Here is a 23725-nt window from a genome sequence, read left to right as displayed (position 1 = left end):
ATGATAAAGGTAGTTTCCTTTAGTGGTATTAAAGAACTTTGTGCCACTTAAAGATATTTAATAACATAAATGATACATTTGCTTGATAAATTACCTTACCCTGCTTTGCCATTGTTCATAAGCATTCAGCCACATTTTCCAACTTAATTATGAGTATTACTATCTAACAGAGCCCCACAGAATCTTGCTTCATAAAGCAAGCCAAAATTTCCTCTGAAAAGAACCTTTCTTTTCCTCCTTAACACAGAGAAGTTTCTTGAAGGAGGTAGTCAACTAATATTTTGGAGAAAATATCTTCTCCAAACAAACCATTCTCCTATGAGGTCAGGGTTTGACTTATTTTTTCCCCCTGCAATCTAGACATCTTTGGATTTTCCTTTTATTTTCTGAAATTAAAACCATGGATTGTTTGGAAGCTAATGCTACAGACCATTTGGAATGAATAGCTTCTCTCTGTCCTATATTTACCAAAATAAATAAAGAGAGGGAGAGAGAGAGAGAGAGAGAGAGAGAGAGATGCCCCCAATTAAAACATAGCATTGTGTTCCTTTCTGTGGGGCTCGAGTGTGCAAATGTATGAAGATGGCTCTAATTGAGTGACTAAGTATAACTTTGACAAATCTCCTTTCGTTCATTGTGAACAAATACTGCATTACATCTTTTTAATAAACACAATGATCATAGTTAACCCTCGTCACTTTGGAAGCCTGGGCCGATTCCTTTCCATTTGAACGAGAGCTCTCCTGTTACACGTGCTCCAACAACCCTAAGCACTGTTCAGAGTGCCCATCCTCAAATGCCTCTGGACCTATGCCTTTGTCAGAAAGATCAAAGGAGAATAAGAGGCTTGGGAGTTTATTTAAAATCTTTCATTTTAGAAAGGAAATGAGCATTTTAAAATAAAGCAAAGACCATTGGGAGGAGATTGGTCTGGATCCTACTTATTTCCACTTGCTACTGTTGTTTCTTTGGATCTAAAAGCCAAGCCATAGAGCTGCACCTAAATTCTCAGTGGGGAAGCTTCATGGCAGGAGTAGGGTGCCAGCATCATGCCCATGGCTCAGTCCTAATGAAATAGGCAGACGATGAAGTATCTGTGAATGGTCGCATCTCCCTATGGTCCCTATTGGTCCTTGCCGTTGGTTAGTTTTGTGTTCTCTTGCTTTCACCTTTCATATGTAAGGGTCTGCTCTTTTCTCTAAATAACCCCTCAATTCAGATCTGTCTTTTTTGTTATTAGTAGAGCCTCCCAGAATCTTGAGAAAGGCTCATGTTCTTATGTCAAGGCAAAGGAGAGAATTTTGTTTGAGAGCCAGGATCTATGGACATTGCTAATAAAAATTAAAAACTTTCTTTTTAGGTCGTGTGAAAGATGGAAGCATATGTTTTTCCCAATATCTAGGGAGGGTGATTATTTTGCTTTTCATCGTTGTGTCTTAGAAGTGATTATGCATAAGACCATGTCTTCAATAAAATTCACAAAGGGAGCCATTAATGAAGCTTGATTGTCTTGGATGTCCCATTTTTACATGTAAAACATTGGTTTGGAAGAAAGAATGCTATACTGACAAATGAAATCATTTTATAAGGAGACCTTGGAAACAGATCCATTTTCACATCCTTGAATAGTTTTGGGGGTAACCATTATACAGTTTATTTTCTAGTTCAGATTTTATAAAACATGCCCAAACTTGCTTGGTATTGGTGTTTAAACCAATCGTGGGGGTGGGGTGGAAATAAAACCGTGAACTTTTCCTGAAGATGAGTCTTCTAATTTAATATAGCTAGAAGTCTCCTCTAGAAGACTTTTTCAGAAATTACTTCTAAGCCCTTTGGTGGTGCTCGCCAGTTTATTTTACCTGTTTTCCAGAATGCAAATAGAAAAGGAAGAGTTCGCCGTCCTGTTGCTGTAATTACAGTCATTTAAAGGAAAGAACTTACATTTGGGATTTCAAGTGTTTCTCAATCTCTCTCTCTCTTACAATCCGACATCACTTTGGCCAGATCATGTGTCAAGGTCTGAAATAAATGAGCCTTCCGTAATGTTAAACAGTAACGTGCTAAGATTTGCCTAGAGCCTAGTGTATCTATGGAATAAGTGAAAACAGAGGGACCTATGCGGGGGAGAACATAGATGATGCTGTTAACCTTTGCCCTTCTAAGTGCAGGATGAAGTCTTTCAATTTGGGGCATAAAACATTAGAAGGACAGAATCTTTGGTTGGACTAATGGCTTTAACGTTTTATTTTCAGACATCTCATACCCCCAAACGAGAGAAGATACTGAGGCCTGTTGCCACAAACCCGTAGATCCGATCTTGTGGTGATAGTCCACACAAGCTTGTGTCTATAGGTATGTGTCTGTTAGGCAATCTCACAGACTGCGGGCTTTGCCTGTATGCCACTCAATCCCCCTTCCCATCCTTTTTGTTCCCCCTCTCCTCCCTTAGTTTCCTTTGAGAGTGGTAGAAATGGGAAGAAGGGCTGGTACGGAGGAAGGAGACCTTTTGTTCCGAGATGGATGGGACTCTTCAATGACTAATTTATAAGCTCACCCTCAATTCCCTTAGCTCTTGTAACTATTCTCACCTCTCAAATTAAGACAGGGCTCACAGGTGAGGCAGCAAGAATTTGGGTGACTCAGACAGCTTACTGTGGAGTGATGAGTAAATAGATACCTGAACAAGGGTCTGTTTTATTTTCTGTAGGCCTGACTAATTGTTTTGAAAGTTAACTGTGATTTTTTTTTTTTTTTTTTTTTGAAATTGACAAAAGGTCACGTAGGAGACCCATCTCACCCTGGTTTGTTGTACCTTATGGCAGTTCTTCCTCACCCATTGTTCTCAAATCAGTTCTTACCTTTAAAAATAAAATTAACTGGGGGAATGGATGCATAGAAGTCTTCATACTTCTGTAAAGAGCCAGCACTGTAAGAAAAAGAACTTGTTATAAAAAAAAAAACGAAATTGCCCCTTGAGGTCTAACTTCATATTTGGCCAGAGTTGTATTGTAAGTCTTCACATGTTTAAGAGGCTGGAATGAAAATAATTTTATCCCCTTGCCTCTTAAATGTCACCATTGTGCCAGGATTGGAAAGCCAAACTGACTTCAGATCAAAGCAAAAGTAGATGGCTATATTTGTCTCATTCCAACAATGTGAGCTGAGGAGTCTGTAAACAGAACCCAGGGTGAAAAGTTGATCAGATTTGGATGACTCTTAAACTTTTGCATCCCCTTCTGGTCAAACACAGTGCCAGGAATTCCCTTAAGATTTTTTTTTTAATTTTTAATTTTTTTGTGTGTGTGTGCACTCTTCTAACCAGAAGAGTCAATATGAAGCAGTTACTGAGTTACCATTAGCAAAATGTTTGAAATTCAAATGATTACATTTTATTTCAATAAATGCACTTTTCTCTTAAGAACCACACTGTTCTGGGATAGTAAAACTCTTTCTTCTGTTAAGTAGATAAAAATGAGTTGTATGTTGGAATTGGGAAAGTCTAGATATAAATAAGATACGTTTAAGGGGGAGAATAAAAAGTTCTGCAAATACCCTATCTGGAGGATATGGTGTATATCCTTTGTGTTTGCTTGACATGGCATTGAGAAGGGTTGTGACTTCAACTGCCAGCTTGCCAAGAAATTATTACTTTATTACGGAATGATAGAACACGACATCCAGAAGAGAAAGATTGTCCTCACTGGTGTATATCATGTATAATTGTTTTCCCAAGGCCTTGATCTACCCATTAAGCAAATAATCTACTTGGTTGGTTTTACCTACCTCTTTGAAGTGGTTGACTTAGAATGGATAAGCTGCTGGCAAATTAAACTTGCACCTTCCCTGGATAAATACTTATATTTGATAAAGGCAAAATCATGTCTCTGCTCATCCTCCCTTTCAACTGCCATTAAAGTGTGTTACTAGTGGGACCAATGTTGTTCATGAATACAAGGGGACGTTGGGCTGCCTGCCTATAGTCCCTGTACAGAGATACCAGAAGGACTACAGGATGGCCATGAGGTGACTGCCAGGTTGTTCCTTTAAAGGAGGTTTTTAAAACGCATTACCCCAAGAAAAAAGATTATGTAGAGCAGTCAATCTTTTCAAAATTTCTAAGACTTGAGATATTATTATTTGATTCCTCTGACTAGAAAATATTCTAGTGGAAAACCCAAAGCCCCTGGACCCTGGCCACAAGAAACAGGATATTAAACATTTTACATGATGATGCAATTCAGTGTTTTTTCCTCCTTCCATGTCCATGAATGAATGGTTCTGTAGATATTAATTATTCCTTTGGGTCTCCCTCAGAGTGGACCAAATATTCTTTGGGAGGCTGCAGAAAGTAAAATAATTTCAGGTCTTCCCCAGAAAGACTCTAAAACTATATTTCACTAGTCATTATTGCATAGAAGTGTAGAGAGAATGAGTATTAAATAGTTTTATTAAAATCTTCAAATCATTACTATCAAAATACATTTATTAAGCTGTAACACCAGGATGTAGTTTAGTTTTTTTTAAACAGAAAGTTATAATTCTTATTCCAAGAATTGCATTTGATAAAACAATTCAACCCTCGCCAGAGATGGCGAGGGCGGGGGGGAGCAGCGGGAGGAGCCGATATTTAGTTTTAAACGAGTTTCTTGTTTTTATTCCAAAGTTAATAAGTGGATTTTTCTACATGGGAAGAAAATGGTATGTACAAGGAATAATTAACCTTAAATTTTAATTTAATATGATTCCTTATTTTTCAATGTGTTTACCAATAATTCACTGGTATCTGTTAGGTCCTATGCATCTTTGTCTGCCATCATATTTAACCTCATCTAATGTTCCCTAGCCTCTCTAATTAAGATTTTTTAAAGCTTCTTATGCCTGAAATAGTACTGAAATTTTACAGAGAAGTCAATAGGAATGACTCTTTAGAAATTTCAAAGATTTATCAACACCTAACACAGTGCTCAATAAAGTTAAAATAAAGCTCCTTATTTCTTTTGGGATAGCCATATGACTAGAAAAATGATGAGATTCCTTTCCTCATTCATCCAACAAACTTTTATGGGGCTAACTGTATTCAGTACTTCATGAAACAGTGAAGATGTGACTCTGACTTAAAAAAAAAAAAGGTTATCTAGTTAGGAACACCTTTGTAATATTGTGTGCCAGTTATATTGATCCCTATTTTAATGAATCACATGCTTTACTCCTAACAGTTGCCCAGCTTCCAAATATCTAATTAATACAGAATTGTTTACTCATGAAGAGTCCCTCCTCTTCCATCATCTCAGACACTTATGGTATTGTTTGAGGTTCATCCTCATTTCATTTGGAGGGACTGGTGCTGTTAGCTCTTCAGACCTCAAGGTTAACACACCGAGAGTCTGTATACATGGATCCAGAATACCTTTGGAATCTATTTTTTAAATTTAAAGAGTGCCATAGATACTCTGTACCTCAAGATGTATAACTACTGTTCTTCTCTAAATGCTACTTATTTTATTTTTTACTTCCTTCTTTTAATAAGACTTTTTATGACATCACTCCATATCATAATTGCATGTTGTTATTGCATGCCTACAAATATTTACACTAATTATGTAATGAGCCATAATTGCACTAATACATGATAATGGGCTAAAATCAGTGTAAATAAACAAGGAAATTCACACAACCAAAAGAGTAGGGTATTGAAAACCATTAGTATTCTAACAACAACATCTTTCTGTCTTTGACCCCCTAGAAGAAGATGAATTTTTCTACTTCTGAATATTTAAAAGCTCTACAAGCTATACGTTTAGACTAATAGACTAGCATTCTAGGACATTAAAACTTATACGGTCTTTGTTCTGTCTTGTTTGGCTGACTCTTACCAGCCCTTCCATTGCCTTGTTTTCCATTCATAAAGCTATGTCTTGAAGGTGTTTACAGAATCAAGTAAGTGGTCAGTGCAAGTAAAACAAAAGAAGTCCAAATGCAAAGGAAAGACAATGACTTACATTTTCTTCTAGTGTCCTAGTGAATATTAAATCGTATACATAATTGAATACCTAGAGGCAGGGGACTCACAGTTACTTCTTGAATTTCCATATAAGATCCAGGGCTTAAAGCAAACTTGACAAATTGAATTCAGCCATTCTGTGATTTTTTTTTTTTACCATATTATGAAGTTACAATATAAGAAGGACAAGAGACATGACATAAAAATAAAAATCACCTGGCCTTTACCTTTAGATTCATTTATACTCCCACTTTACCCATCCATTCACACGCTTTTCCTTTCATACAACGAACATATTTTTAAGTCTCTCCTTTGTGCCAGGTAGTAGACATGCAGGTAGGATTAAATTTGCAATGGTGAATAGTACAGTCCCATCTTCAGATAGTTCAAGGTATAATAAAAGAGACAGATAAATTATAATGCAATAGTGTTAGGGTTAAATTATAAATGTGTATATGAAATTATAAATGATCAGAGGAAGAGTTCTTTGAATTGAGTCTTGAAGGATGAATGGGAGTTTGCTTGATAAATCTAACTTCTCAGTCTTTCCCAGGTAGCACTGATCCAAGAGAGGCAGCCTTCTCAAAAAAAGCAGCCCTACTCCATGATATCTGCGTCAGGGAATAGGGTTGGAAAAATTGGGAAAATGATCCCTTTCCAGGTTAGTGGAGCAACATCTTGAAACACCAACTCTACAGCATTTGGATTTTTTTTTTTTAGCATAATCAGCACCGTAGAGCTATCACTCTTTTATTCCCCATGTGCTTAGACACTCTTCCATCTCTATATGTCTGGGCCCAGCCCCTTTATGGAACAGGCTTTACCAGGCAAAACCAGGGACTAGCTAAGTGATGAGGCGAGGTGGCCATCTATAGACCAGAGAGGAGTCCTCATGGAGAAATAAAAACCTGATGAAACACGAGTTCACATGGAGATAGGAAGTCATCAAGCTTGTATCTGTCTGCTGCTCCAGCACCAAACTGGGACTGAATATAAAGACTCAGTTTAAAAATTAAAAGCAAATCGAGAAATCTACTGGATTCCTTTATAAAGAAAAAAAATACAGACTCACAATTTTATACATTGCTAAATAAACTACTGGGGACAGAATTTATTAAAAAAAAAAAGAGGGGGCTGAAACAGTCAACTCTGGAAGGAGGGCCACTTTATACATATGTAAATTATGTAATATTATGGTAAATACTGTTGAGTGAATGTTCAACATAGCTTCTATATTAACTGTCTACCTCTTCTTTGCTCATAATCCTGTTTCCTGTAACTTTTCACCGTGTTGTAGCTGAAGCTCTTTTCCGTTATGTATTGATCCTCTAGATATTCTGGTTTTTCACTTTCACAATAGAAACATTTGTTTTCCTAATTTTTTTTTCAGTTCTTCAAGTTTAAATATTGGTCTACTTTTGTATTCTGTTAACAGATACCAGAGGGCATTAGTCTGATCAGAATAAATGCCATTATATAACATTACCATAATTTTGATGCATAAATGATATCAAGAAGACCAACTCTTAGTACTTCCTCCTTTCTTGTATGCACAGTAATCTTAAGCCAAGATTTTTGTGTTACTTTCTCTACTGTCAGACCCTTTGATGTGTTGTCTCTTATGAATGGCCCAAATTGGTGACAGCACCAAGCACAATTATAAGACTAACTTGTAATTTCATTGCTTAAGAAATGGTAGCTTTCCAGCCATTGTGACTGCATGTTCCCAGGTTGAGGTAGTAGGTTGTATAGTTTAGAATTACATCAAGGGAGATAACTGTACAGCCTCCTAGCTTTCCTTGGGTCTTGCACAAAGCAACATGCCGAGAACGATCATGATTCCTCCTGGCCTTTTTTTCTAGGGAAGCCTATGAAAGGTAAGATTGGGTACAGTTATTTTACTGGCATTTTAGTATTCAGGTTTTGTTTAATTCTTGTACCCATGCTGTATTTTCATGTTCTGTTTCTTTGGGTTGGATTTTGTTTTACCAAAAACATAAGACTTTGAGGGATTCAGCTTATCAGTTATTTATTGTCACAATAATGCTGCATAATAAATAACACAAAACCCTAGTGACATACAATAAACATGTTTAGATTGTGAGTCTGTGGGTCAGTGATTTAGACTGGGCAGTTTTTCTGGTATTGCCTGGTTTCATTCATTCTGTCAGCTGTAGGGCAGGGTCACTAAGATGACTGAGGTAATTCAGTTCTCTTCCACATGGCCCATCTTCCAACAGGCTGTTCCTAGCATGTTCTCACAGTAAAGGTAGAGGAGCAAGAACAAGAAGGAGCCAAACGGCTTGAGTATATTGCAAGCTTCTGATTGTTTTATGTTTGCTAATACCTCATTGGTCAAAGGAAGTCACATGACCCAGCCTGGAGCCAGACTAGGAGGCAGTACAGGTTTCTTGGCGAAGGGCAGAAACTCAGGAACACACAACACATTGTGACCATTTTTGCAATCACGTTGCACTTTCTTGGAGTTCATCAAATTGAAAGCAATTGTGCACCTTCCATCCTGGAAGCGCCCAAGATCAAGAGAATTCACGTTTTGTATTTGGGGCTAAGCTGGTCTTTGTGTGAATGTTATGCATATCCCTGAAAATAAGGTGTGTTCCAACCGATTTCTGTGGGAAGATGCCAAGAGTCCAGAATGTTAATAATGTGGGGATTGAATAAATAAGACACAAGCCTCAGTCATTTCATGGTGATAATCAGTGTCATGAATGATGAACATTTTGCCTGCCTCAGAGTGAACTTTCACAATCTACCCAGAGTATGTAAGTGGCAAAGCAGCACTAGAATCCAAGTCTGTTGGTTAGGATGGGGTTGCTCCAAGCCTAGATGCTTTCACTAGAAAATGCAAAAAGGTAGTCAGAGGTACTTAATGAGGTTATTTAATCCATGTGATCACTTACTGGCATTTTAATATACAACATATATAAAAGAGAATGGTTTTGCACATTTTAGCTGTAGCTCGCTCACATGCTATCTTTCTCTCTCGAACAACTACATTAAAAAAGATGAGATACCAATGTCACCATTTTGACTTCATGCTCAAACATTTTAATAGTGAATTTTGGTGATTGTTTTGTTACTAAGAGGTTCAAGAATAAGTAGCCCCAGCTTGATGATAAAGCACAGCTAGAGGCTCAGTGTTAGTTTTAGGCTACCCTGAAAGTCTACAGTAGAAGTAGGAGCAATTCTAAGACTCCTGTACAGTCTTCATTTTTTAGTTCACTCATTCATCCTTTGAAAGGCCTTTGGCCTTGCTCTAGAAAATATTGCCATTACTTTGTCACATTTATTATGAGTTTGACATGAAACACAGTTATTACCTATATCTGTGTTGGCTTAGAGTTTGTGTATTAAACATCTGTAGCCACTTGACATATAAGGACCTACTTAGTACTGTTTATACATCTTATAAAGCTTTTTTTTTAAAAATCAAGTTATCTTACTGTACAAGACAATAAGATCCTTTCCTCGCAGTGGCATAAACTAGAGTGGTTTCATACAGCTATGGTTCCCAAGGGCCAAGTAGTTTTGGGGGTCATGCCTTGAAAACAAGCTGACTTTCATATGATTGGATTTATACTGACCAGGTAATAAGGTTGTATCCACTAGATTTTACATAATGCCCTCTTTGCTTTCAGAATGGCTGTGGTGTCAAGGAGATCATAGTGTTGTGTTTTTTCAGCCAGTAACCCATGGTAGGGCAAAGTTTGGAAATTGCAAGGAAAATGAATTATGTTGGAAGCCACTTTAGACACATCTTAATGTCAGTTAGGGCAGTACAGGATGGGTAAAGTATTCTTCAAGATGAGCCATTTCTTATCTTCATTTTTGGTGAGTATGTGTTCTCTTTTCTCAAGGGAACTCTTCACTGAATTTTACATCTGATAATCATTCTCAGTCCCAGAAACCCTAACTACACTACTACACTATAGTACCATACAAACAACCCTAGTATCTTCTGAAAGTTAATTTTAAAATCTAAAAGGAAAAAGTAAAGAGGTGCAACATGCTATATTTTAAAATATCATCAAGAAATTAGAATATCTAACTGGATAGTGCAAATGTTACTTTAATTTTTTGGAATCTGGTAATTTAATCCAGCTATTTTCTAGCACACTGATCAACTTCAGAACAGAAATGTGTTGCTGACATCTTGGCCTTCTTCATAAATCAAGGGATATTTCACTGACACAATTTAAGGAGACTCTGTCCAGTTAGACTAGTGAGTTTATAAACTTTCCTGATGACAGGTCATTTGTACTTCTTTATTTGCATGCATCAAAATCTTTCTGACTTTGACTTTGTGTATCAGTGGAGACGTTTAACTGGTATGTGATTAACACCATTGATCCTCTTCTTGTCCTGGGTAAGTATGTACTTCCAAAGATATTCCCCGAAGGACAAACCCTAGCCTTCTCAAAGTTGGCTTTGGTTCAGTGTCTTCTCTGAGCTTTCTGAAGACCCAGGAAGAAATGAATAAATCAAGATTTTCTTATTCAACTAAGTATATATAAATACTAAATACTTAGTACAAGTTTGAACTGCAATACATCTACCTCATTACCTTTCTTATCCCATTGTACTATTTTCCCTTCATTTCTTGCCTTCTAAATTCTAACACACTGAAATATTTGTTTTTCTTTTCTGAGTAGGACCAACCTCTGGTGGTCTTTACAGTCTATTTCTCTAACAGTTATACTTCCAAGTTCCATTGAAAGCTTCCTTTCAATAGTGGTTAGCAAACTTTAGTTAATGTGAATCCCCTGAGATCTTGTTAAAATACAGATTCTAATTTAGTAGGCTGGATTTAGGCTTGAAATTCTACACTTCTAACCAACTCTTAAGTGAAGCTGATACTGTTGGTATGTAGGACACACTCTTGGGTAGCAAAGTTCTACATGATCAAATGCTTCTGAATCCCAGGATGTCCAGACTTTTAAGCTGAGGGTAAGAAATTTGGAGACAGCTTTCCATCTTTAGATAAGTACAGCAATTTCCCCTCTAATTGTAGTCACAAAGCTTATCTTTTAAAAATATCTTAGTTCTTTTCACCAACATAGAACCCAAGATGCAGCCCTATGAAAGTTGCACCTTAGAAATAGGGACACCGACATTGAATGCAGTCCTGAAGATTTTTCTGTTTACAGTGACCATTCGTTCCACAGAAGCATCCTTGAATAGCACATCTAAAGAGAATTCATCCAGGGGCATGAGTGCAGATATCAAACCTGGCTCTGCCATACTCAGCTCATTTAAACTTTCTGATTGTTGGTGTCCAAATATATAAACCCATGGACTAGACCAGATCATGTTTGAGGTACCTCTACTGTAGAATATTCTACAATTCTGGGACTGTCATTCAGAAATCTTGGATGGCAGTGACTAGAATCTTCTTAGCCTCCATATCCTTTTGTTTTATAACATGGTGGAAGATATTCCCAGTCCTTCCTCGATGCTGTCAAAGGGACACGAGCACAATGGCAATGGTTTGCAGTTATGGTTACTACAATGAGCTGCCAACACTGAAGGCCACATTAAAACAATGGAAAAAGTAGCTTAAGAAAACCATGACTATTAATCCTCTTGGTCCTTCCATGGTTTGTAGATCACTGGGGTAATAAAGAAAAGTAAATTACTTTCTGCTTAGTTAGTGTCTAAGAACAGGGTATGTTAAAGCACTGGATATCATTTTCCAGTAAAGGTTGTCTCAGTGGTGGACAGAAGGGGGTATGGCAGATACGTGAAATTCACTACCTCCTCCCCTGGTTCCTGTTTGTGCTCTTTCTAAACACAAATTATGTGCTTCATACTCCACCACCAAATGCAGTATGGGGCACACGAGAGCTTCTGTGGCCCTTCTCAACCCTTTTACATCAGTCACAGAACTCCCACTGTTCTGTGCTAATGCAAAATGCAATAACGTTTAGCATCAGGACATCTCTGAGTCAAGAGGTTAACGGAAAACACATCTCCCATTGTGTTCCTGCAGCTCTGATACTGTTAATGGCGAAAACACCATGGAGACAAATAGATCTCTCTTTATTCAGGAAGCTTTGAGTGAAGAGAAAATATATATGACACCTTTACAACAAGAGAGCCCTCTCTATATGGTGCATTAAGGAAGGGTTGGTGGGGGGAGGTTCATGCGGCATCATGTGTGATAGGGCTTGAAACTCCTCTAGGTGGGAAATTCTGTTTCCTCCATTTTCTTTCTGTTGCTTTAGTAAATAGTTCCAGTTCTGGCAGGGGAGTGTGAGGTTTAGCCTTTCAAGATACAAAATCAGGATAAGAGACTTGATGGCGTCTTCTCGAAGATGTGGCCAAAGAGCTATATGAAGACATAGCTGCCTCTTTCTTTCTTATCCTACCTTTGTGCATCTTGCCTTTATCTGTTGTGTGCTTCAGATAGATTGTGCACTGATACACTTATGAAAAGGAACCAAGGCAAAAAAAAAGTCAGCATATTATAATTATGCTGAGATTTCACTTGAAAATTACCCAAAAGTAGACTGTACATTTTGTATGGCCTTATAAAGATCAAATGGAAGCGTATTCTTTATGGTCTTATTTTCCATTCACTTGAGAGTGTCCTTCAGGGCAGTCTTAGTCAAGGTTACTTCTTATTCCTATAGAATCATTCATTCCCCAGTTTTATTGAGATATAATTGACATACAGCACTGTATAAGTTGAAGGCATATAGCATAATGGTTTATTTACACACATTATAAAATGATCACAGTAATAAGTTTAGTTAGCATTTATTGTCTCCTATAGATATAATAAAAAGAGAATGCAAAAGAAGGAAAAGCAATCTCCTTCTAATGAGAACCCTATAGAACTTTTAAGAAGAAATTTTATAGTTTGTGAATTGTCATCAGAAGCTAAAATTAGAATGCTTCATTTCTTGAGGATTGAAAGACTTTTCACTTGATGGTAAAAAAAAAATTCTGGCTCAGGAATCCATTTGAGGGGCTATCTGCAGAGTTTAGATGCACCAAATAATTATCAAATGTTCTGTGTTATATATGGTCTTTGGAACATTTGGAGGGTATATGTTATTGATTACCACTCAGTCTGGTCAGATGACTACACTGGCTTTGATGTGGGGGGATGGTGTGGAGGGAAAGAGCGGCATGAGCATTCAGCTTTTACATCGAACTGGAAATTTTTAGACCTGTTTCCCAGCCAAGCTGATACATTGCAATACTAGTACTCTAATTGTTGATTCAGTTGCATCAAGGGCAGCCAAATTTCATGTATAAAAGTTCACCAAGTCCAGGAAGGAGGGAAAGGAATTCCAGAATGACTCATTGTTTAGCGAATAAGGCCCCAAGTGTTCTGCGGTTGCCATTTTTAATCTTGAATAAAATGTATAGAATTCAAATCATAGCTTGAATTCCAAATCGGGGCAGATCATGCCTAATGGTGAGGCTGCAGTGTTATAGCAATATGCCGCTTTTAGTCAACTGCTAATAAGCAACTTCAAAACATAAATGGGGCACTCATGATGTGTGCTCTGAATCCTCTAAAGGTTTAAAAGTCTTTTAATCTATTTGTATCTTTTTATTATTGAGTAATGAAGTGCTGCTAAAATACTGGAACGAATATGCAAAACACATATTAAATCAAGCATAATTCAAGGAGAATAGATCCCCAAAGACTGAACAGAAAGGTACAAAATGAATTTATGGGAAGTAAACTTTCGTTGGGGTTGAGGAGGAGAGTAAACTTTTTATTACCTTTTATAACCAAGAAGCAGAGTTTTCTGGTTAATCAATAGGGTTTTTTAAATCATATGCAATAGACATGAACATCCAGTTTAAAAGATAAAAATTATATTTTGCTTAAACCTAAAGTTGTTCTGAATACAATGTAATATTTCTTTAAGATTTAGAAGTTATTTGGTGGCTCAGCACACATTCTACCTATGATTTATCTCTAATCTCGATTACTCTCGTAGCTCATGCTTTGAAATTACCTTATGCTTCACGATCAGCACTACACAGCTAAATTTATGTTGTATAAGTAGGTGATATGTAGAAGTGCCAATTGTAGGCCTCAGCTTGGTGGAATGCTAGTTAAACCAGAGTTTACCATTTGTGTCCTATGGCTTAAGTTGGAAACTCAAATTAATATTGACTGTGATCTCATCTAATGGAAAAGTGCCAAAATATGCTGTTGCAAATTAAACCCTACTCTTATTAACCAATCTACCAAAATATTTAGTTCTGAATATAGCACATATGTTATCCTGTGAACTTGTGTGGTTCTAATCTTAGCCACCTCCATTGGCTGTCCTCTGCCTTGTCAGATCTTCCCTCTACCTTTTTCCATCGTGTACTGTGCTCTCAGGGATGGATCTTCAAGGGCTGCCTCAACAGTCTCTTTTTATCCTCCGACTTCTTAATGTGTTTGGCCAAGGGAGGGCACCAGCAGGAGACCCAAGGGAAAGTGGAGATAGAGGTCTGGTACTTAATCCCCCTGACCATCTTCCTGCCCACCATGGGTTGGATCTGGCTTCATTCCCTACTGAAGACGATGGCCACTCTGACGACTCTTGTTCTCTCTCTAGCTTCATCCATCCCTTCTTGTTCCCTCAGGCCTAGGCTTGGTAATGACTTTCCCCAGCCATTAGTAGTACTTGCATATTTATGCATTTTAATGCCTATCTTAACCTGCCCAATCTTTGCAAATAATCCTTTCACTGAACTTCTCTCAGTTTCCTCATCTGAATGTGCTACTTTCTTGTCTGGATTCTGATTTTCTAGCTAAAGTTAATATAAGCTACATAACAGAAGTTAGTCACTCACTTTCCATTCTGTGTGGGAGATGAGGGATGGGGGAGTAGATATGTATCTTTTCCATAATACTGTAAGCTCTGGAAGGGCAGGGACCATATCTAATACCTCCTTTATAATTCTTTACAACACCTGCAGAGGGCTTAGCTCACAGTTTATGCTCAGCGCACATGGAGAGACTTACTGAGGTCCTCTGAAATGCTCAAATTTTTTATAGGCTTAGGATATAGACTTCAAGAAGTCAAGGACCACACTATTTTTTAAAACAGCATTTATAATAGAATATAATCTTCCACAACACAAATATCAAACCCACTCTGGAAATGCTAACTCCATTAAAAATAGAAGATTTACATCATGGGTTAGGTTGAATTGTGTTTAGGAGACAAGAAATAATTCTACTTAAAATGTTTAGATCTTATTTTCCTTTTACATTACCTACTCACCCTCTGCTATTCATTAGTTTTCCTTTGTGCTATTTTGTAACGTATTTATTTGTATGGCTTTCTCCATAGAAATGGTGTCGATACTAAAGAGTAGCATTGACAGTTTTCTGAATATAATCTGGGTGGAGGGAACATATAGGGAGTGTCAGAAATAAGGATTTAAGAACTGCAGGATAAAGAGAATGGTTACCAGAATAGGTATCTTCAGTAATTCTTTCAGGTTCATATTACTGATTTGCTTTTTAACTTTTACCATAATGCCAAACCTCTTCATAACTTTAAATTTCAAAATCACTCCTAGTGTCATGAAATGTGCCAAACTGGAAACGGAAAACACTTTGATTTGTAAACTATTAAGTTGCTACCATATGGTGGTGTATTTTATGTATTTGTTTCCTACTTTGAGCAAATCCGTGTTTTAATATCTTCTTGCTCTGAAACTTGTGAAAATAGATTAGGAGAAAGTTAAGAAGGACTTGCCTTTCGACTTTCTTCTTTACAGAAAGGAAACTGCCTGGCTAGTTCAAAGAGCAGATGCCTTACTGTTCATATTTTGCAAACAAGATCATTTCTTCAACAAATGGAGGCAGTTGGAACATTGTCAACTCAGATAAGTTAAGCTTTGTGTCTCCCTGATAAGTGAAACTGTTTAATGATAATTTGACTCGTCCACTTGGGAAGTGACCAAAGCACTATTAGATAAGTTAAAATTTTTAAAAGGCGTGGAAAATACTTTTGCCAACTGTTTCTTCTTGGCCTCTTGGCAAAGATCAACAGTTACGTTCCCTATCTAGGGACTATCTCTTGTGGGCCAGACCGGATGATCTAATAGGTCTTTATAATCTCTAAATACTATGACTTTTATCCCCAAGTGAACTACATAGTTTATTTACATAGAAACACATTCACAGGCTTAAGGAAATGCAGTATGACTAATGCTAAGGAAAGTGAGCCAGAATGACTCAAGTGACTTTTTTTTTTCTAAATAGGATAAGTAAATTAAATCATAGACATTCCCTCTAGTTCCCTTCCAGCAACTCAATATGTAGATTTTAGATGTCAGAATTCCCCAGTAGTGAATTATTTTTCTGCCACCAGCAAATTATAAACATGTTGTCCTGTTAAATCAGTAAACCTTTGCCGTACTTATCAAGAAAGCTCTTCAATGGAGATTTGGTTTAATTGTTGTTTTAATTTTACATTCTATCCTAGGCACATGGGAAATTAAAAATGTTGGGAATGATAGAAAAATAAAAAATTGCTAGAAAAATACAAGCATGATAAAGCATAATCACTGTGCATTTCAACTTTATTAAGAATGTGTTTTTGTGCCTTGGGCTACATTTATCGAGACAAATGAAGCATTGGGAGGAATCTCAATTTTTTAATAAAAAATTGTTTCCTCGGGATCATGTTGGCAAAGACATTTTTAAGGAGGCCTTTTCTCCCCCCTCTGTGTTGTATAAATATTTTATGCTTTTTACATCAGGTGATACTTTGAATTTTCTGTCTGGGACTAAAAATCAAGTGGTTTTATTGTTGCTGATTTTTTTTTTAATCATACATACACAACATGGGTCCATACACAAAATTGGGTCTCCTTAAAAATAAATATAGGGACAGTCAAGAGATCTTACTTCCAGAGGACTTAGAACTTCTCAGGTTAAAAGAATATGGTTAAGAGATACCAAATAAGAAGGCAGATGATGAAACCCTAGTATTACCCATGAATTGTGTTCCTAAGCCAATTGGGTGAGCTTCAGGCCATTTATTTTCAGAGGAAGTGTCTGGATGCTGATCCTTTCTGATAAAAATTGTAGTAATGAGGGGTTCTGTCTGGGGGCTTGATGATCAGTCCCTTCTATTGTGCTTTCTGCTTCCCCAGTCCTGATTAATCATTTGAAAGTCCATTTTAGTTCAGCACTAAGGAGAAAGGCCATATAAATACAATGCATTACTTTCTGACATGCTGTAACTTAGTGCACAATTGATTATGTTGCTTATCCTTAAACTAAAGCATTTCTTAAAAGATGATAATTTTTCTATGGGCTCTCTTATAGTAGATGCTACAAGTTCCAGTAAGTCACTCCCAGCCCCCACTGTGTCAAGTGAAAACATCTCTTAAAAAGTCCTTCCACAATAAATTCAATATGAAATAGCATATATTCCTCATCCTGCTATCTTAAGGTTTAAGTGAAAATATTACTCTCCTGAACATAGCTCATTTTACTAACTTATCTCAGTTTGGTGTCTCATCACATTCCACCATGATTTATCTTTCATCTCAAATTACTTTCATAGCTCATGCTTTGAAATTACCCTAAAACTTAGATCCCCACTGAGGGCCAGGTTCATGGTTGAGGATACGTTTGTTTTGACTGTTTATGTCCTCCCAAAGTCTAGCTCAAAGGTCACCTTCTCCTTTTCTGTTTACCTCTCACCTCCCTCAGGCAGCTCTTCCTTTTGTGCTCACATAACACTTTGTTCAAACAGCTAGCATATCATTATATGAGTGTTACACATGTCTGTTTTACTGAGAGCTGTAGTGAATTCTTTGATGGGACGGACACCATTTCAATCATCCTTTTATTCCCAAGCTGACACATAATAGTTGCTTAATAAGTGTTGGCTCACTTGAACCAGATTTTCTTTCAGTAAACAATTTTGACAGGCCTGTGATTTAGGAAATGTGAAACTCTGCTAACATTTGCACCCCACGTTTAAATTCTGTATTGCATTCTCTAGCATCTATGGGCCTTTTCCCTTTCATTCTGCTATTGTTTCAGGGCACAAGATTGGATCCGAAATAGATTTAACAGCCAAGTGAAAATAGGACGCTGTTGAGGCTTGGCTTTTGAAAAGTTTTCTTAGGATATTGGGAGTTCCCAGAAATCCAACCGTGAATGCATAGAATAAGGCCCAAAGATAAATATTTTAATGCTTATCAGAACAGAATTGACTAAGTTGTATTACTCACATGCGATTTCCCTGCAATGGGGTGAAACTTACTGGGTAGTTCCCTTCATGAAATCTACCTTTTTCTGCATTGCTTATTGAGTGTAAATAAAACCATCACAGTCATGAAGATGATGAATGGCTTTGCTTTGATGTGACTAAGCTTCCACAGTTGTCGTAGGTTCCTACTGAGCCACATTTCTACTATGGTTTTTGAAGTGTTTTAAACTGAGGAATATATTTTATGATGATAGTGATAGTAACGATGGTGATTCATTTCATTAGTATTCAATGTGCAAATGGAATAAACAATAAGTACTGAGCTCCTTTATTCATTTACCAAAATTAAAAAGTCCTTCCAATTAAGTGATGTACTATTATAGTATCAAGTGTGTCTAGCAATGTCTGTACAATTTAAAAATTCATTGAATACATTTTATTCATATGTTATCTTTCAGTTTTGAATCCCAGGAACAAAATAAATACATCTCTCGCTCTGAAAGGATTTCAGTACAGCCCTGCCCAGAGAGTTAATGTTACAATAGTCAACCACTCATTGGTTTCCCAATCAATTTCACTTCACTTTATCAAATAATTGTTAATTTACTGCTCTTTTGTTCTCTTCTCCTCTATGTCTCTTTCAATTTTTCAATTATTTATCAATAAATATCAGTAATTAATCAATAATTAACATTAATAATATGAGCCATTAACAATGTGTTGTGCTTGTTCAATTTTATCTGTTATATATATGTATACATGTATATATATATGTATATATATATATATATATATGTATATCATAGCCTTTCACTCAGTTGTTAAATACTACTTTACTGAGCATATATATAGGTGCTGTGGTAAAGGCAAGATAGATTTGATATTTCTGTCCCTGAAGATCTTGAAATGTAGCAAAGGGAATAAAATAATTACAAAATGATTACTTCACAAATACAAATGCATTAAATACAATTCCAAAGTGCTACAACAAATCAGAGGAAGAGGGAATTTCCAATTTCAGAATTAAAGGAGATTTCAAGAAAGAGGCATTTTTGAGCTGGGGCTTGAAGAATGGGTCAGATTTTGAGGAAGAGAGATTGGGGACAAAATATTCCTGATAAAGGGAGAAGCATGAAGAAGGGGCCTGCCTGATTAGCAAGAATTAGGACCTATTTGGGAATGGAAATAGTCCATTTTGGCTTAGACAAAGTAGAAAGAAGAAAAAACTTTTACAAGTAATCTGAAATCTGTTCATAGAGGGATTTGAATGTCATGTAAAGGTGTTTGGAGTTTTTCCAGGTAGCTATGGGGAGCAGGTAGGTTGATTAACTGTCTACTTTAAGATGATTCTCTAGTGTATAAAGTGGACAGGACGGAATGTGGGAAGACTAGTTAAGAACTTATTACCATAGACTCAGGTGATCCCTGTATCAGTCTGAACTACAGCGTTGGCAACATGTGTAGAAAGGAGAGAATATTTGGCATATCCTGCCTGTGCAATTGGAATCTGACAGTAGATGAATCAGAATAAGGACAGCAAAAAAAAAAAAAAAAAAGCAACTTGCTGAAGGTTGATTAAGTAAATGAATTTATTTTGGACTTAAGCAGTATGCTCTTGTGCATTTTTACAGCAATATCTGGCAGACCAGGGATGGAAGCAGGGAAAACAAATGGCAATCACTCAAGATCACAGTTTGGAAAATGGAAAGTTGTAAAAAAAAATCAGAAGATAATAGATCCTGGGGTTCTAGTGAAAGCATCATTGAAATGACATCACAAAAGTTACTGACTAAATGGAGATAAAGTTGAAGTACAGCTAGAAGAGAGTGATGAGCTGGGAAGATCCAGAGGAATTTTGGAGTTTCTGTGTCACAAACAAAAGTCAAATGTGTCCAACACAAGTGAGGAGTGGGTAGGCAATAAACGAAGACATTTTCTGAGGGTGGAGTGGTTCCCAATGATGATGAAGTTCAGGCTGTGGCCATGTGTAGTGTTGACTACAGTGGAAATGAAAGGAAATTAATATCATTGGACTTGAAGTCAGGGTACTGGAAAGGCTCTAAGACAGCATGGAGGAAAAGACTGTAATCAAGACAGAACTAGATTATAGAATCATAACACCCCCACACAGAATGAAAGTACAGAGACAAATTTTCATGGACTGTCTCCATCTGTAAGAAAACTGTGATACTAAAACTGGGCAAGCCTTGGTGAAGAAGCCCCATTCTTTCCACAGGGCTCTGATAAATAGCAAGTCCTCAATCACGTTCTAATTTTTTGAGAATTCAATTTGTCATTTCAAATGCAAATAATGTACTTACTCTCCTATTCACTTAAGGCAAAGGTACCAAAATTCACAATCACTGGATATGTTTGAGGGCACAATCAATACCCAGTTATGAATTACATATTTTCAAATTTGCCAACTCACTAAAATTGTATTTAGATTTGTAAACCCAAATGAATACTGGCAGTGCTTTTGTGGTCATTTGCAGACATGCACAGAGCATCAAAAATTGATGTCACCCAATTCACACGTTCCTAGCTGAGGTCAAACAAGGTGACATCCTGCCTTCTTGTCTCAGCTTTACTGTGTCCTTTTCGAGATCTACTTAGTGTGACATTTTTTTGTAGTTTTGCACATTTGTTGATGATTTCACCATTAAAATTGGCCCCCACATGTAATGCCAAAGTGCGGTCTAGTTCCTGAGCACAAGAAGCTGTCATGTGCCTTATGGAGAAAATACATATGTTAAGATAAGCTTCATTCAGGCATGAGTTATAGCTGTTGACTGTGAGTTCAATGTTAATGAATCAACAATATATATTAAGTAAGGTATCTTTAAACGGAAACACACATAAATCAAGGTTATGTATTGATCAGTTGATGAAAACATGACCAGAGGCTTGCAGGAAACTCTCCCTGTATTTCCTCTGGGAGCAGTTCTTCAGTATTCACTAATTCTGGGTTCTCTATAGACGTAACTACTGCAAATAAAGAGAATCAAGCGTACCTTGTTTGTTTGGATTAAAGGTAGCTGTTTTAGTTGTTTAGATACCACTTTATTTTCAAATTCTTTATCACTAATGACCATTTTCTCTTCAAAATTTATAAACTTTGCATAGATGCTATTCTCTTGTTAATATGGTGGAGGAAAACCAAAAGATGATTTAGTTAGATTTCTATTTTGAAGGAATTTAATTTTAAACTTACAAAATAGTACAGTGTTCATCTAAATTTCCCTAATGTTAACATTTTTGTAACCATCATGTAATGATCAAAACTGGGAAATCCAACATTATTGTGATACTACTAACTAACCCACAGAATCGATTAGAATTTCTCAACTTTTACCTCCTTTCTCTGCGGCAGGGTCCGACTCAGAATCCCACCTTGCATTCAGTGGCATGTTTCCTCAATCTCTTTCAGTTTGTGACAGTTGTTCAATCTTTGTCTTCCATGACCCAAACACTTCTAATGATTTTGACTGGTCAGATATTTTTAGACTGTCCCTCAGTTTGGATAAATGTAATGTTTTCTGATGATTAGATTGTAGTTACTTATTTTTGGCAAGAATTCCACAGAAGAGATGATGACATCCCATTGGGGTCAGTGAGGTCAATATGTAGTCTTACTATCAATGTTCATTTTGGTCACCTGATCAAGGTAGTGTCCACCATGCTTCTCCACTATAAAATTCCTATTTTTCTCTTTGTCACTATATTTCTCTTTGTAATAATAAGATGATTATTTTAATATTAAAATTTTCTGGAGTACTTTGCAGTCAATTAGGAAGCACATTATCACTAATCAGTTCAGTGCCGAGCACAGTGATAAGTAGTTGGCTTAATTTTTAAATGGTATCCTTTTGTTCACTCAGAACTGACAGTCTAGCTGGGGAGACAGGTATGGCACTCATTAAACAACAGTATACAAGGAAATATGTGGAGAAGTACCTTGTAGCAAACGATATGGCACAGAATATGAAAACTATAGGAGTAGAGAAATAATTGTGAAAAGTGGGAACTCATGCTGGGTTTTAAAGGGTGATAGGACTTTTCTAAATAGAAATTTATAATTTAGTTAATTCACTGCAATATATTGAGTACCTTAGTTCCTTGGGAACTGTGCTGGAAGCCAGGAATACAGAGATAAAAAACAGAATTCCTACCTCCAAGGAGTTTCCAGGCTAGTGAGAAGGACAAGCTGTCTGACTGGAGAGAGCATATATGATTGGTCTTGTACAGCGACGGGTGCAGGGGGAGTAATACCATACCTTAGAGGTTAAAAATCGACAATCTTTACACTCTCCGCACTCTTAAGAATGCCTCCCCCCACAAAAAATTTCCTCTGTTGATGTCACTCAGTCTATACTTGAACAGTCTTAGTCACAAGAAGTTAACTTCTCAATACATCTTATTTCATCAGTGGGTCTAGTTCTTTCTTCCTTTTATTGCTGAAGGGAATCATTCTACCCTCTATTTTTGTTTTTTGTTTGTTTGTTTGTCTGTTTTTTAGGATAGTCCTAAAAGAAGAGATAGTACATCTTTTCTTAATGTCCTCTTCTCAAGAGAAACATGAATAAATCTACATACTATATGCGATCTCTAGATCCTTCACAAGTCAGCATGTTGGCTTGGTTTGTATTTCCCTTCTAAACAGTCCATTCCCCTGCATCCTAGTCCTCACCCTCATCCTGATCTCTTCTAGAAATATTTTAAAATAATTGTTCTGTGAGGTCTCCCCCACCCTGTTCAGTTGGAGTTTTGAACCTAGCATTCAAAACTTATTTATTTCTGTCATATTTGGTGAACTTCATTTTGACCTCTTGTTGGAGTTCTCTTTGAACTTTGATCTTGTCATCTGGCGTAGCTTTTATTTCCCTTCACTTGTAATGCCTGAAGATTTGATAAGAATATAATCTATTTTCATCCAAGAATTTAATAAAATAAACAAGACAGGGTCAAGAACAGAGCTCTTGGGAATTCCATGTATGTCTGGTTATTTCACAATATACAAAGCTCCCACCTGTGCTGTCATGCAGCTTCCATGTCTCCCTCTGGAGGGAACACATACATGGTAAGGAAGAGCAGGGCATGCTTGTTGGCAGTGTTGAGCTTGACCCAACTAGAGCCCAAAGTAGCATGTTTGCCAGAAGTTTCAAATCAGGTTATATACTTCAAGGAAGATGGGTTACAGTATGTCATATCCCCAAAGCCAGGAAGAGTCATTATTGCCGATGACAATAATTCGCTAGTGTTACACTGTTTGTGGGGTTTTCTCACGTGCATGATCTTATAGATGTGAAATGGCGTAAGTTGCAAATGAAGACTTTGGGTTAGGGAATGATAAAATAAAAGCAGAATTTAAAGCAGAGTATGTATTCTGTTAATGGAACTCCAGATGGACTGGAGGGGGAACAAAGTGGAGAGAGGGATGCTAGAAGGGAAACTGCTGGAGTTATCCAGGAGGTGAGGAGGCGAAGAACTTCATCAAAGACAA

At 36.9% G+C, this 23725-nt stretch overlaps 1 long non-coding RNA gene across 1 annotated transcript in view; it reads left to right on the top strand.

Annotated features, from left to right (window-relative positions):
* LOC140631136 (uncharacterized) overlaps positions 1 to 23725 on the top strand; it is a 214310-nt gene extending 190585 nt beyond the window's left edge. The window contains exon 8 of the long non-coding RNA XR_012028788.1: positions 1361 to 23725. This is a non-coding gene — a long non-coding RNA (uncharacterized lncRNA). The remainder of the gene's footprint in view (positions 1 to 1360) is intronic.

This window comes from Canis lupus, chromosome 3 (assembly GCF_048164855.1).
Source record: "Canis lupus baileyi chromosome 3, mCanLup2.hap1, whole genome shotgun sequence".
In the NCBI taxonomy this organism is placed as follows: domain Eukaryota; kingdom Metazoa; phylum Chordata; class Mammalia; order Carnivora; family Canidae; genus Canis; species Canis lupus.
The sequence above is the reverse complement of the archived record's forward strand: the minus strand, read 5'-3'. Positions and strand labels throughout refer to the sequence as shown.